Genomic DNA, 15,743 nt, shown 5'->3' with positions numbered 1-15,743 from the left:
TGCAGTGATTTGTGTCTCTCTGGAATTGCCAGGGTGACAGCACACTTTTTCCAAATACTTTACTAGTTTTTCAGGATTCTGCACTTGTTCAGAGGTGAAGTTCCAAAACACTGCAGGTGCCCACTGTCCTAGGTACTTGCCCATACTATCCCACACACCCTGCCACTCGTAACTATCCAGCCTTAGGGCAGATCTCTGGGTGGTATTCTTAAATAGTTATTTATCCTTAAACAAGACCTGAAACACATTCAGGAGACACAGCAATAGGAACATGCCGGTTTGAACATCCCAAGGATATTCAAAATTCTCAAGAGCTATTGTCACTAGCCTGGAGGAGAAGGGGAAGGTGAAAGAGCAGGGGAAAGTGTCTCCCTTTGTCTCCCCCATAGATTGGCTCTCCACAGAGAAAAGTTTACCTTTTTTTACCTGATGAGCAATTGCTCATCACCCGCTAACCAATGCCCAGGCAGTTCCCGAGCAGTGGCCGCGCTGCCCCCTGGCCAAATCCCCCCAGTGTTTTGTTCAGCGTGACGTCATATGGTGTGGAATATCCCTTTGGTCAGTGTGGGTCAGCTGTCCTGGCTGTGTCCCCTCCCAGCTTCTTCTGCAGCCCCAGCCTCCTCGCTGGCAGGGCAGTATGAGAACCTGAAAAGTCCTTGACTTCGTGTAAGCACTGCTCAGCGACAACGAAAACATCAATGTGTTATCAACATTATTTTCATCCTAAATCCAAAACACAGCACTATACCAGCTACTAGGAAGAAAATTAACTCTATCCCAGCTGAAACCAGGACATCTGTTCAGATTTTTCAGCATAACTACGTTTATTACACACATGTAGACACCTGTTTTATAAAACGTATCAACTGTGCCAGAACGACCATGCTGGAATCCTCTGGCTCTCACCCAAGAGGAAATGCATTGCAAGCTTTGCTGAACTGCCCTAAGAAGTCTTCAGTTTTACAATGAGGAGATCACCAGCCAAAGTAAAAGACATTTTATCATTTGCTAATATCCGCATCAAAAATACTAAGTTTTGGTCATTTGGCCATTATTACACGAGATGAAGACTAAGACTAACACTACATTTCTTGTTAGAAGTGGTTGATATCTTTGCTGTCAGTCTGGTTCCCTTTAAAATAAACATTAAAGTCTTATTTATAACGGAGGAAAAAGTCAAAGGCACGAGGATGAAAATGGAAAAAAACCCAAACTCTCAGATGAATTTAAATAACACAAGACTGACCACAGTCTACTTTCTGTTTCCAGGCATCATCCCAACATTCATTAGGGGGTATCTCCCACAGGAGACACCATTCATTCTAGAGCCACTGCTGGAGGCCAAGTGGGACACCCTCTGTGACATCTCAAATATCACTGGACATCAGCATGTTGGCAGCTGAACTGAGACGTTAGTTACATTCCCCAACATGAGGCTGCAATCAATCAAAGGCACGCTTCATGATTCAGGTTTGGTGTTGAAAAGTCTTCTCCATTAGGAGTCTCGTGGGAGTAGTTAATGACAGTAGTCTCTGGGGGATTCCACGCACACTGCACCACTAGATGAAAGGATGCTTCCAAAAGGTTTCTGTGACTGCCTGCCAAGATATCTGCCTTGATCAATGCACACTTTGGTGCTGTTGTAAATGGACTGGCCAGTATCTTTCCAAGTGCAATAGTTTAATAAAATAAATCAAGACGACAAGTTCAAAAACTGCATTCAGTTTGCTTTACTCTTTGTTCTGAAACCTTCTGACAAGCAAAGTTTTGATTCAGGCCATCTCTATTGTGTACAGAAGATAATCTGCCAGATAGATTTCAAGGTCTTCTTCAGCTTCGAAGGTCAGTTACTCCAGCTCTACAGCCAAGCTCTCACAGCAAGCCAAAAATTCCTTATGATATTTTCAGTGATTAAGAAGGGTGTGTACATGCAGAAGACTTAATAATGCTGTCTCCTGGCCAAACTAGTCAGAACAGACCCTCTTCACATTTGTAACTTTGTTTAAGTATTTCACCACTATGGTACAGAAGTATGGTACCATCACTCGTTCAAAGTCAGAGTTATTCACATATAGGAATATAGGGAAATATAGCCTTATTATGGTGTGGTAATGGCCTTTACCACACGCATTCCAAATTTTTCAGGTAATGGCAAACAATTATGCTAGGCATCCAGAAATTCTGTCAACAATGTTGTTGTACTGAAGATTGAGCAAATGGATTTCTCTGTAGAAGTTCATGAGCATGGAAATACACTTCCATTCCCACTAAGCATGAAGATGTTTCGTTTATTTAGTGCTAAGCGGAACAATGGACCAATTCAGTCTCGGGGCTAGACTGATTTCCAGAGGTCTTGAGAACAAACGCTTCAGTAGACAAGTATTTTGATGTTTCTGTGTATGGGAGGAATAACCCCAAACCCAGGAGAAGGTAGGAAGGAAGTGAAGACACCTTTGAGGTATAGTTATTGCAGGACATTGACAAAAAATGAGAGAAGTGGAAAAGATGCTTTTGGGTAAAGCATTGCTAAAAGCATGTGTGTAAGAAAGCTCTTCTAAAAGTATACTAAAAAAGTTTTAGTGGTAGTGCTTTTTTTTTTTTAATGCCACCACATTAAAAAAAAAAAATCCCTCTTTCCTCAGCATTTGTGAAGATCTTAAGGAGCAAATTTTGATACAAATAAACTAACTACTATAAAGAATAAGATGATTGTTACATATTGACCACTGAATGGTCCACAGATAGCAGTGATGTATCTCTAGTAATGATATGTTTCAACCTTAGGCAAATAATTCCAGATTTTCTTTTTCTGCAGTGCTCACAGAGGAAATCGTTACTGATCTAGATAAATATTTCAAAGTTCAGTTCAGTTAAGAGCTTTACTTAGATTTTAGACTTCATTTTGCCTTTTGCTTTTAGGGCTAATTTATCTTATTCTCCTCCTTACTCTTCCCTAGTAAGGCTGTGTATTAAAATTTCATATCCTTTTCTATATGATAATTAAAAAAAAGAAAAAAAAAGAAAAGCACACTATGATGGTAAAAGAGAAGACCTGAGCAGACTGCCTTGCAATACATAGATTGCTTTGGAGAGCTACAGTAAGAGAATAAAATAGTAGCATTATTAATAAATTGAGCAATGAATAATCACAGGTCTAAGAAGTATCATTATCTGGTAGTGCTTCAGCTAACAAGTAACATAATAAGCAGGCTAACAATGCCATTTTTGAATGGCATTGTCAAAGAATTTTAAGAAAATATTTTCATGTGACTGTTCCTTTTAAGAGTCTCATGAAAACTGGAAATGGGAGGGATCTCTTTTCAAGATGTTTGCTCTGTTGTGAACACACAGTAATGGTGTTAGTGGTCCTGCTGAAAAGAGTTTCAAATCTGGTATTTGCTCTAAAAATGCAAATGCAAATCTGTGAATTTCTCAAAACGTGAGAATAAATAAGACAGCTGAAATTTGATACTTGGTAACTCGAAGGAGATCTTTTCCTATCTCTACAATTACAGCTTATACATAGCATTATAGTCACCAAATAATTATTGCTCATTTTGCACTTTTACAAATGGGGGGCAATGTCAGAAGTCAGTACCCCTGACTCCCAATATATTTTCTGACATTCATAATGCTTGCAACCGAAATAAGATCCTTAGGGCTTCCTCCAGCATAGTACAGTAAAAAATAAATTAATACCTATTAAACTAGGTAACTAAGTTCTGATCACAAAAACAAAGGTTTTATACACTTTGATAGAAATTATTTCTCCTGAAATACACCAGGATTATTTTTTTTTGTAACTAAAACTGCTATATCAAGTTCACTAAGAACAGGACCCTACTGTTTAAATTTTTTTGCCTTTCATTCAAAAAATAATCTTTTGTACTAAAGATAACACTATACTAATCTGCATTACTCGATTAATTTACTAAGGCCTGTTCTGCTATTTCTAGTGCACTCGATCTGCATCTTCTTGGTCATTCAAGAGTCATGCACAAGCTTGACAACTAGGAATGGTGAATCCACTCTCCAAGATACTGGAAAAACCATCAAGAAATGCCACATTTCCACAACATCTGAGAAACTTCATGTAGTCATAGCAAGGTCAAGTATAATCATGGTCCAAATCTAGATGAAAGCCTGCAATTTAAACAGCCCTGATCTAGAGGTATGGAAAAGGTAATCAGTAAACACTGACCCTTTAACTGTTTAGGGCAAGCAAAATTATTAAGTCGTGTTCGCATTTAATCTCATTTGTAAATAAATAAGACTCAAAAAATTGATCTCCATTTCAGCGAAAGCATTTTTGTCAGCTGCAACTGAAATGGCTAAAGTCTGAATACCTTCAGAGACCACCAAAACCTTCAGCAAAAATTTCAATGTTTATATTCAATTACCTGGCAAGTATCTCAAGAGTAATATTAGTCTATTTCTTGCTATAGGATGCAGAAAATGTAGACCTGTATAACAATATACAAAATCATATGTGTATAATTATTACTATATATATAAAAGTGGCTTTCAGATCACTGTAAATTTTTATTAAAATAATGAGTTGCTTGTAGAAGTGCAGACAGATAACATAATGTAACGTTACCTTACTGATGTGTAATTTGAATGCTGCACAATCAAAAGAAATCTGTCATAACGCCCCACACAATGCAGAACAGTAAAATGCTTTATTCTTCCTGTCAAAGAATTAACTGTGCTTTTTTATCACTGGAAGTGCGTGTATAAATATTATGCTAACTTGCAACAAAATGACCTGGAATTAAAATTCACAGTGGGGCTGAAAATTCATAGATAACCTAAACAATCTTATCCTGTAGAATATATTAAGTAATTAACTGGGGGAAAAAATTAAAAATCACATGCCCAAGCACAGGACAGAGTCCCTGCAATGCTTGCACTGGATTTATTTTAAGCTGCGTTCACCTTGCATGAAGCAGTACAGTTTCAAATGAAAACATCAGGAAATCTCTGAGCTCCAAGGATAAAATCTGGCATCAAATAATTAAAAACAAAAGGACTATTTTAGTTTCAGATGTGCTTTTCAGGAACTGAGCTTGCTCTGTGTTTTCGTTACAAGCTGCTGACACCGTCCATGGGAAACACAGTTATTTTAGACTTCTACTGCAGCAAACAGCTCTGGTGATTCCCTCTGAAGTGCTGGCCCAACGCTGGGATGACCTCTCCCTTTTCCCAAAGGGAAGCAGGAATACTGTGTACAGCCATTGTCACTGATTCATCATCACCATCATCGTCATCATCATCTTCTTCTTCTTTCCAGTGGTGGCAGAGGTTGCCTCCTCTCCACGCAGCCACCAGACCTGCCTGCGAACTTTGTGGGATGCCACGAGAGGAGGAAGACTCCGGTACCAACTGCTCCCCAGCCTGCCTTGCCAGGGATGAGCGCATCAGCCGCTGTGCAAATGAGGCAGAGGAAGATCACACGGGGACAATCCCCTTGGGGGTCTGGAGCACAACACACCTTGGTTTCAGCCTGACCACCCATCTCTACAGGAGACAAATCCTAGCCATAAGCTAGTAGAAAACACCACCTAAACCCAACACACTCTGGTCACGGTTCCACCACAAAGCATAATCACCTTGCTGTGGGGGATAATCACCTTGTAACGTAGGGACTTGATAGCAGTTATTTTATGGAAAGAAGCAGAATTTTATAAAAAAATTAAGATTACAGGTAAATGTTAAAATTAAGTTGAATCCAAACACTAAAGAAATGCTGGGTTTTTCTTCCTTTCGTTAAACAAAATTATGTGCACATAAAGGACCACCACTATGAAGAAAGAACACCTCTTACACAGTCATGAGTAACAAAATTCTCTTGGCAGTATTTACCCAGTTCTAATCAGCAGATAGAGTTAAAAAAAAAAAAACAACCAAAAAACAAACCAAAAGACAACACACTAAAAACCAAATAAAAAACCAACCTCAGGAACAACAGGAAGCAGTATCATCTCAATGAAAGTCATGATTAAAGCTTTTAACTCAACTATGAGCTTTCCCAATTATTTCCAGCGCTGAGTAACATCCTGAATTTAACAGCACTGACCTTCACTTTCAGTTCCCTGCTGCAATGCTGTTTTCTAGCAGAGAAGCAATCTGCAAATCGGAAGTATAACACATATGCCACGCAGACTTCAAACAAAGGACCATTGTCACAAGGAGGAGCCTACCACAAATAATCTCGTTATTGCAATCATGAATGATCTGACTCAGGAAGCATCTGAAGCAATGTTTCAGTCACTACAGTCAGTTGCAGTCACTTTCAGACACTACAGTCACTTTCAGACACTACAGTCACTTTCAGACACTACAGTCACTTGCTTATACACAAAGCACACCTGGCTATTTCACCCAGCAAATAGGTGCTTAGTAATGCTACATGGTTTTGTAGAGAGAAACCCTTGAGACAGTACAGCCAGAGCTGCAGAGTTAAGAGGAAATTAATCCTATCACTATGTGTTTGTCTCTCCCTTCTTTAGGAAAGGTGGAGACATACCCACTCCTCCCTAGCATACTTTGCTTTTCTCATTAGGATAAAACACTTCAATTAATTCAGGATACAACCGAAGCAACCTTACACAGCCCTAAGTACTCAATACTCAACTAGCACTGACCTGTGACCCCAGGAACCCAGGCTGGGTGGCCGGCACACACGGGTCACCCGCATCCGCCCCGGCACACAGGTACCGAGCGGCCCATCTGCCTTCACGGTCCTTGTGAGCACCACGGGCACCGCAACACCTGCCTTTCTGAGCCAGGCACTGGCATGCAGCGACACACGCAGAGCGGGGCTGCACCGTGGCTGCGTGGCTGCCGAGCCAAAAGACCTCGCAGTCCCTTAAAACATTCCCGCTTAAATAAATGCTGGCGACACAGCGCTGCACAGGTACAAAGCTGGATGAACCCTGCTGGGGTAACGCCAGTTCTGATGGTTCTACAGGCTTTACAGGGAAAAAGCGTAATTGTCAAGCCACTAAGGGTTAATACTAGAAAACTAACATCCAGTTACAGAAAAAATTCACAGAAGGGGAAAAAAAAGCACAAGGGAGTCAAACTGCATCCTTCATAAACAAGAATCCAACTCAATTTAACTGCAGAACTCAGCAGCACCCTGACTACCAAACCTTCGCCAGCCCCAGGCAGCCTGGGCAGGCAGGAGTCCAGAAAGTGATAAAATGATTATTAAAAAAAAAAATAAATCTGAAACTTAAGAGAATACACAAGTTTTTCTTAATAAGGTAAATTAAGTTTCTCTATGAACATATTCCCAAGCTGAACACACCTTTTAACTTGAAATAGAGGGAGCATTTTGTAATAGCATTGAGTAGATGTGAAGCTGCTTTTATGTAACTCAATTTATCAGAGAAACACATTGTGTCATGTTTTTAAAACACTATAGAGATAAAAGTATAATCATTGAAACATTTGTATATTTTGCTGTATAAAGAAATAATGTATGCTAACAGACTATTTGTTGTCACATTAGCTTCAAACAAATAAGGAAATAAGGGTTGATTTATTACTGTGTGTCTTGGGCTGTAGGACGGTAAAATTCCACTGACTGTAGTTTAAATAAAGGTCTAGTAAAAGCAATGGAAAAAATCCTACTAATTTCATGATTCAGAACAATAAGTGGTATGACATACGGCGTTTAACTTCATTAAAATAATTTATGAATTTACCTTACTCATTTATACTATTTAAAGGACTGACTTCTAAACTGCAATTTCTTAAATCTGTACTTTAAAGAAGCGTTGACATGTTGAGGGTTGCATACCGTGTCCTTCGTAAATAACAAACCGACTGAATCTGTTTTAACTGCAAAACTCAGCAGCACCTCTGCCTCAGGACCCCGCTCACCCAGCCTCCTGCCCTGCTCCCAGCCAGCCGCCTCTCGTGGTCCTTTTCAGTTCAATTTTTGACCCCACCATTACCACTGGGACACTCTCCAGAATCTGACAGTTCTAATTGTTATCTCCCAACTTCCATCTTTAATAAACTGCAGATCAGTTTGTAGATCCTCCCATGGCAATGTTGGCCTCGGCCAGCTAAAACAGTTTTCTCCCCTCCCTTGTGCCTCACTGCAGCAGGCAAGGAGGGGAAAGACAGGAGGAGGAAGGGGAAAATAAACTTCAGCGTGCACATACACATGTATGTTTACACACACATGCATACATGTGTATATAAATATGTATTTATGTGTATACAGGATACCTAAAATCAGGTTTACAAATATGGTATGTATATATAATTAGAAATGAAAGGTGGAGTCCTGAGTCCACAGAATCACCAGCTGCTTTGGTTAATGACTCCAAGTTTTGCTCCTGTTCACATGAGGCAATTTTGGAGCAAAGCAGCATGTATTGAAGCTCACTGGCAAACCAAATCCAACAGCTGTGGTTTGATTCAGTATGTTGGTCGCATCCAAAAAAAGTCTCATGAAAATTCCCTCAGTAAAACCCGATGCCCATGAAGGGCATCAGGAAGGTATGCTCACACCGCTGCAGGGTTTCGTGCTAGGGAGCAAATGAAATGATACATAAAAAAGCATCATATCCCCTTGACTGCATCCAGTAGTAGGATCACATTTAGAGTACTGAAGAGATTTAATAAATCGATTTTAAAATAGTTCCAGCTTTTTCAGAGACGGCAAGTAGATTAATAGGGTGCTTATTTCAAGTAGCATAGCTAAGGCCATACAACTCCATGTGTCGATATCCCTCAGAGTAAGAATGTCCTGTTCTAGTTAAAATCAATCTACTGTAAACAGAGGTCAAATTAAACCAAAAGAAGACATTCTCAATGCAGTAGGAGACTGTCAGCATATTCCTTCATAATTCCACAGGTATTTTGGAATGGCACAGACCAACCACAGATTAAAAAAAGAACGAACATTTCCCAACTATGTATTTGTATCTATTTTTTCATTCCCTCCCAATAATAAAGTATTCTCCCATAAATGCCTTGGATTTCATCTTACAAATAACAGGGATGCTTCTGTGTAGTAACAATGCGTGTGGAAGTATTAGCAGGTTATCATTCCATTTATGTGTAACTTGAAAATGAAAATTTTAAGCAGCTGTAGAAGTTTTAGATTAACGTTTCTTTATGTCATGCTACTAAGAAAAAAATTCTACAGTACAGGCATAACCCCCGAATAAAATTGCTGACAAAGTCTTAAATACCAAAAAGCAGCAAAAAGTTCCAAATCTAAATTTAAAAAATAATTTAAAAAATCAAGTTATAATGAGATTTCTTAACCCAGGTCATTAGCTGTGTTAACATTTGCAGCATATTATGAGTATTAAGCAGAACACATTTTTATTTGAGTGTAAAACTTTGGGACTTTCCTCATATGACCTTCCTGGCATACTGCCACGGCTCAGCTCTTGTTGACATTTAATCTGAACATAATCCCTGAAATCTCTGTGCCATTGCTGGGTTGCATGGGAATGATTCCCCGACAACATACACAGAATTGTGCTGTAAATTTTATTTTCAGCTCATGGCTCTTCCCCTACCTTTCCAGCTGTTGCAAATTATTTGTTTGAATAAAAATAAATAACCTATACCCTCTGTTTGTTATAGAACCATATAGTACCTAAAAAAGAAAACAAGTCTGACACTTCTTATTTCAGTTGTTTTTCTACTGATGGCTACCATATTTTTGAGGGAGCAAACTCCAGAAAACAAAACTCAACAGCTGATGAAAACTCTGGATAATGCATTGCAGTGGCTCAAACAACCTCGTGGACTCTACACAGCAGCATGACCACACTGCAGCAGAGGGACTAGGGTTCCAGCTGAGGGTACTTGCACTTGACTGTGGTCTTCTGAATGCAACTGCCTTTACAAAAAAAGCATACACTTAAGGAGTTTTTTCATATTCAAAGATATCTCCAAAGCCAACTGCCTTTTTGTCATGAATACTGTGAAAAATCACAGTGTCCAAGATTTCCACATCTGTGATTTTTGGCACTTGTGCAAGGGTAGGGACTGAATAACTGATGTCTGAACACCACTAATGAAACTGAGGCAACACAGCAATTTGTCCTACAGGGAAGCGTAGAAAAGCCCCAAAATCGCTGCAACAAGATGAATGTGGATCTCTCATTGTTTCCTGTGCGCTCAGGATTTCACAAGTATTTTTCCCCTGCATTCAGGAAGGAGCTAGGTAGGCAAAGCAGCACTGACTTTAATCTTGCTAATGCAGGTCCTAAAAGCAGTAAATCATACAGCAGTATGAGCTCCAGTATGGTATGGAGAGATCTACCCATTGACGTGCATACTTAGTTCAGCAACAATTTAAGTGTGATTATAGTTCATGTGAACTAACACTGGCCTACCTACATTTGGTGTGGTCCAATTTCTGCCTGAAGCAGAGACTGGCTCTTATTGAGACTTCTTATTTATGATCCCAAATTTTCCCCTTCCTACGTAAAGTAAGTAAATAAAATGAACAGGAAAGATTAATTATTCACTTCAAAACATGAACTCAATTTAAGAAAGTGCAAAACGATGACAGATAAAGTAATTTTAATTTTTTAAACTCTTAATTTGCAGCAAAAAGCTTGCTTTGTTCAGCAGACTCCTCTCCCTGTGCATCAACCCCTTCCCACAAAGACATTTCCTAGACAATGAGTTGACCAAGCTGCCAAGGACCATAATTCCATGGAAAAAGAGAAAGTGGTCTGAAGCATTCATAAAGGCTTATTTTATTACCTCAAAGTTACTTCTAATGCTAATCTCTTCACACGTGTAAAACACGTATCCTATTTCAAAGGTATTCTTTTGGGTTGGGGTGCAGGGGACCTTTCAGTTCTTCTCTTTCTGCTCTTTAAGAAAGCTAAACTCCAAGGAAAAATAGGAGCTACTCCGCCAGTCCTCTGTTTCCTACAACAGAGTGGCTTGATCCAACCATCAGCCATTTAAGTCAATAGGGAGCTGTTAGTGTTTGGTTTAGGCCATTTAAGAGTGAGAAATTGAGAAATATGTTTTTGCCTGGCCTTCAGCCAGGCACAGTGCCATCACTAATGAGTGGCTGCTATAACGAGACCTTTTGAAAGAGTCATATGTGAGATACGAATCAATGAACACAATGCAAGCCCATCCCCATCTCAAAGAGGGGAAAAATCATTGCAGCTTTATTATAAATATTTTTAGGTGTTCTGGTGCCAGTCTACTGCCAAAGGAATTCACTGATAGGGAAGGGCAAGGTCTGTTTGCAACGCAGTCCTCCCCAGGGAGATGCATTTCACGGCTCCCAGCCAAAGCCTCCAAAACGCCCCTGGGGTAGCAGTTGGGCTGGAGCTGCCCCATCACGCCCTTCCACTGCAGCCAGATTTGCCTATTTTTGCAGCTGGCACCACTAAAGGCTACAAAAACTTGTAGTCAGCACAATCCCTTCCAGATTGAATTTTCAGTCTCTTCAGCTAATAAATACTGAGATCAGTGCATAGATTGGCAACAACTGTAAACATAGTTTATATTTGAGGCTCTGCACCTCCCTAAACCTTTCCTTTTTCATAACAATTTCTGTGTGACTGTTACCATCATGGCCCTCATGAGCCTCAAAAGAAAACTGCCCACCAAACCAGCTTGTAAAAACATCATTTCACCTAGCACTGACACAACAAAATCCTTTTTGCTCAGTGTTTCCAATCCTCACGATAACCCCGCTGTACACAGAGCATTATGATGAAGAAAAGCTATACTGGTTAGTCCAATGACTCAACAGTGGTTTCTTCCATTGCTGCTCCAGAGCAATGGAACTGGCTCAGGAGTTTAAATCTTGGTGCTAAATACATGTTCACTGTGCAGCCAATCCTATCATTTTCAAGACAAAAAACCCAAAGTCTGTGCAGCCTACAGCTACTAGTGATGTACATCCTACTAGTACACCATGTACTGCCTACATGAAAAAATACTTTCAACGGTGAGTGATGAAGACTATGGTTTTAATAACAACTCCATTTGCAACTAAAAACTCAGACAACAGAAAACAAAGTCAGAAAGAGAGAAACCAAGGATTATAAAGAATATTGCATATATAGGTATACCTTATACAAACAATTTTTGGAAGAACACATATAGCCAAAGCATCGGCAGTGCTCAGGAATTCAATGATCCCTTCCAACTGAGAACTGCAGAGGGCTTTACAAACTAGAAATCCTCCAGAGGCAAGTAAACACTACCTATTTTCAAGTAAAGTGTTACAAACAAAGCCTGAAGAGTGAACTATAGGTGTGAAGTTAAAAAAAAAATAATAATCCGTGCGTGCAAGCAAATGTATGATCTGTATGTGCAATTACCATGGCCCTGTGTGATAAGTAGATATACCAGAACAGTAATTATTTCTGTAACTTGCTGTTGTGGGCCTGTGACAATGCTGGCTTTGTGAGCTACTGTTGTACCTGTGCTTGCAAATGAGCTGCACGATGGAAGACCACTCTCTAGAAAGCTCACTCAAGCTCACAGGGTTTGGTTTTGTTGTGTTGCTAGCTTGACGTAAAACTTGAGTTGTGCCCCTAACCTGACTCTTATTCAAAGAGAAAAGATCTTAGCGCTATGAAGTGGTGCTGTAAGCCTGAGCAGATGGCACATGGGGAGGAGGAGGAGGTGGCTTGATATTGTTGCGGATAACAGCGCTAGCGATGCAGTTAGGAAGCAAAAGCTTGCATTTCAGCATCCTCCTCAAACGCTAAGCCCGAGAGAGACTCATCTAGTGTATAAAATGCACCAGGATCCAGAGGCTCAGGAGGAAATGGCACAGCCAGCTCAAATCCGCATCTCTACACTCTTTTCCCCTGCAAAACACGGTTACCTTTTCAATAATGCCTGCTGAGAACAGTCCCTCTCCCACGCCATCATGCCACAGGTGTCATCTGGGAGTGTGCTAGCTGGCACAGGCCAAAACCATGTCATGGAGCGTGCTAGAAATTAAACAATATGGACAATCATAAGATACAAGTCCTGGCCCTGATTAATTTACCAATGTAGACACAGCCTTGGTGAAGCAAAGTGAAAGTGGAGTCTTTCAAGCCCATCACTGCGGTTAAAATACAAACATCAGAAACAGCACAGTACAGCAGGACCAAAGACTAAGACTCCAAATTTTAGTCCCATAGCCACAACATGATCACATTCGCACCACCAGAAAGCGGGAAGCACAAATAACTTCTAAACACAAAGTCAAATATTTCTCTGAAAATAAAGAGGCCAGAAGATGAGTGCTACAATAGATATCAGGGTGCTGGCAAAGGCAAAGTGTGAAATGGATGCTTTCCAGCATTCAGTTTAGGAAGACAAACATTGTTTCACAAATTCACTGTAGCCCTGCTTATTTTCCAAGCTCCTTAACTCATGCCAAAGGGCTTGGACTTTCTGAACATCCTGTTCTGTTTCCTCCACCGTTAGTCTGAGTCCTCAGTGCTAAATGTCTTTATTTCAGAGCCCCATTTTCTATCATTTTATTCCAAACTCCTCACTCTGTAGGCTTTGTATTTTACCTCTGGGTAAGAGTGAAGACAAGCAGATTAATGAGAAGTCTGAACAGCACATTAAGTTATACCTATTTTAAGAGCCTTCTACAGTAAGCATCCCAAGGCACTGTATAAAAATAAAACTACACAAATCGCATTTAAAACTAACAAAAAGCTCGCAGATGCTGGCACGCCTCGAAGCATAAAGATTGATGATTAAATGATTCCACGATTCCCCAAAGTCTCGGAGCCACATGAACACAGACCATTTTACCTGTCATTGCCTGGATGCATTAGCAATCTGCTCGGGTGTAAAGCTGAGGCACCTCCATGACGGCCTACTGGCAGGAAAAATATTCCCCCCTGATGAGGGCAGGAAAACAGCTTTAGTCGACGAGCAGCAGCTGGCCATTTCACGGATTTCCTAACTGACTAAAGGCAATGCCTCCTGCACCGCTCAAGAGCAGCTGCAGAACACATTTCTGCTCCTTTCTTTGCCTCTCCACAGCTGCAAGAAGTCCCAGGTACAAGTGGTCTCATAGGGGCGACTACAGTAGCAAAGGCTCAGGCAGAGACAGGAACATCATCTCTCATCCTAACGGCTTTTACATCCCAGATCCACTGCTCTCGGGACTCCACCAGCAACGCAAGAAACAGAAGCAAAGGCCTTGGCATGGCTGACGTGCACGCTGGGCCCAGCTCATCCACCTGTACAGGTATACCTCCTGGCTGCTGAGGTAAGGTGACATGGGAGAAGACATTTCTCTCGGTACGAGAGGGAACTGCTGCTGCCGCTGAAGTGCCGGGGAGCCTGTTGCTGCTGTTGATGTGGACACAGAACAGTCCACGTGCTTCCTACTTCTCTGTCGTAAGACCTCCCGTCTTGCTTCCTTCCTCTTCCTTCCCGTGGCAGCGTTTCAGGCTGAGACCAAAGCATGCAGTCAGAGATACCAGGAATCAGCTGTGACCTTATTTGCCTTAAATAACTGCATTTCTACGCTGTCCAGTCGCAGTGCCCAAGCAGCCATGGGGCACAGCAGATGCTCCTGCGGGAACCTTACACCCTGATGACACCTTCAAAGCACCCCAGTAAGGAATGTGGGTGACCTTGCACTTGGTCTCATGCTCATCAGGAGCTGCTGCTGGCTGTCAGTACCTATATCGTGAGACCATGCAGCAGAGCTACAAGCAGCAGGCACGGTCCTGCTGTGCTCCAAGACCCCATGCCCTTCATACGACCCTCTTCTAGGAATGCTCCAGTGTGGACCCTCACTCCCAGCTACTGGGCTGACCATGCTGCTGTCTGGTAAACGTCACTCCTGTGTGAAGCTCCCACATAACTACTTCATCTTGCCCTGCCATTTTGAGGCAGAAATGGTTAAAGCAGTGTGTAGATAACCAGCTGGTCCTTGCTGAGACTTACCTCCCTTTCTTGAAACAGTTTAGGAGAAAAGAAACAGTTTAGGAGAAAAGAACCAAGTGATGCATTTGTGGCCTCTTGAAGGAAGTGGTGTTGGAAGATCAGCTTTGGCCTGCAAATCCTACCAAACAGCAGTGTGGCTCATGCTAGATTCAACCCTACTTTAAAATTCTGTATTTTTAACACACACAAAAGAGGACTAAGATGTAACAGCACAAATGGCAAGTGGACAGTAGGCTGCGGTTGCAACAGTGAAGTAAAGCTAAGGCCCAAGGGCCATCAAAACTTTAACCTGTTCACATTACTTTGTGTGCAGCTGAGGTGATCATTAGCATATGCACGTTCTAGAATTTGTGGAATTAAAAAAAGAAAAATTTAAAAAAATGTTGTGGCTGCCACCACAGTGACATTAGGAAAGAGTATTGACTCTAGTAAGTTAGCTAAAACCAGAGCTACAAACTCTAGGGGACATGGAATACCATCAACATACGAAGAACTGGAGGTCCTGAACAATGCTGGAATCACATTTTGAAACCGACTCAAGAATATGTACGTGAAATCAACTGAACAGACAAAGCTGGGATGAAATGTGTTTCATTTAGCGCTGATGCCTCAGTAAAGAAGGCATGGACAGACAAGACTTCAAGCTCACACTGCTCACGTAAGGAACACTTTCCTCACCATCTGGCTTAGAAATCACTTGGATTCCAGAGTGGCCTTCTAATCGCCAACAGGAAAGCAGGGAAACTATTTTAAGTAAGCATCACTAAAAATAAAATGGGAGACGCAATGAAAGGAAAAAAGAAAGT

General features: G+C 41.1%; 1 protein-coding gene across 8 annotated transcripts in view; it reads right to left on the bottom strand.

The window, feature by feature from the left end:
• THRB (thyroid hormone receptor beta) overlaps nt 1-15,743 on the bottom strand; it is a 169,081-nt gene that overhangs the window by 106,434 nt on the left and 46,904 nt on the right. For 4 of the 8 annotated variants that reach the window (XM_072853974.1, XM_072853975.1, XM_072853972.1 and 1 more), the window contains one exon: nt 12,857-12,965. The exons of the other annotated variants lie outside the window; for them this stretch is intronic. The gene's annotated coding sequence lies outside the window, so the exon portion shown is untranslated. The remainder of the gene's footprint in view (nt 1-12,856; nt 12,966-15,743) is intronic. 8 annotated transcript variants of the gene reach the window in all.

Source organism: Ciconia boyciana, chromosome 2 (genome assembly GCF_034638445.1).
Source record: "Ciconia boyciana chromosome 2, ASM3463844v1, whole genome shotgun sequence".
Taxonomy (NCBI): domain Eukaryota; kingdom Metazoa; phylum Chordata; class Aves; order Ciconiiformes; family Ciconiidae; genus Ciconia; species Ciconia boyciana.
This window is presented reverse-complemented; position numbering and strand designations above follow the sequence as displayed.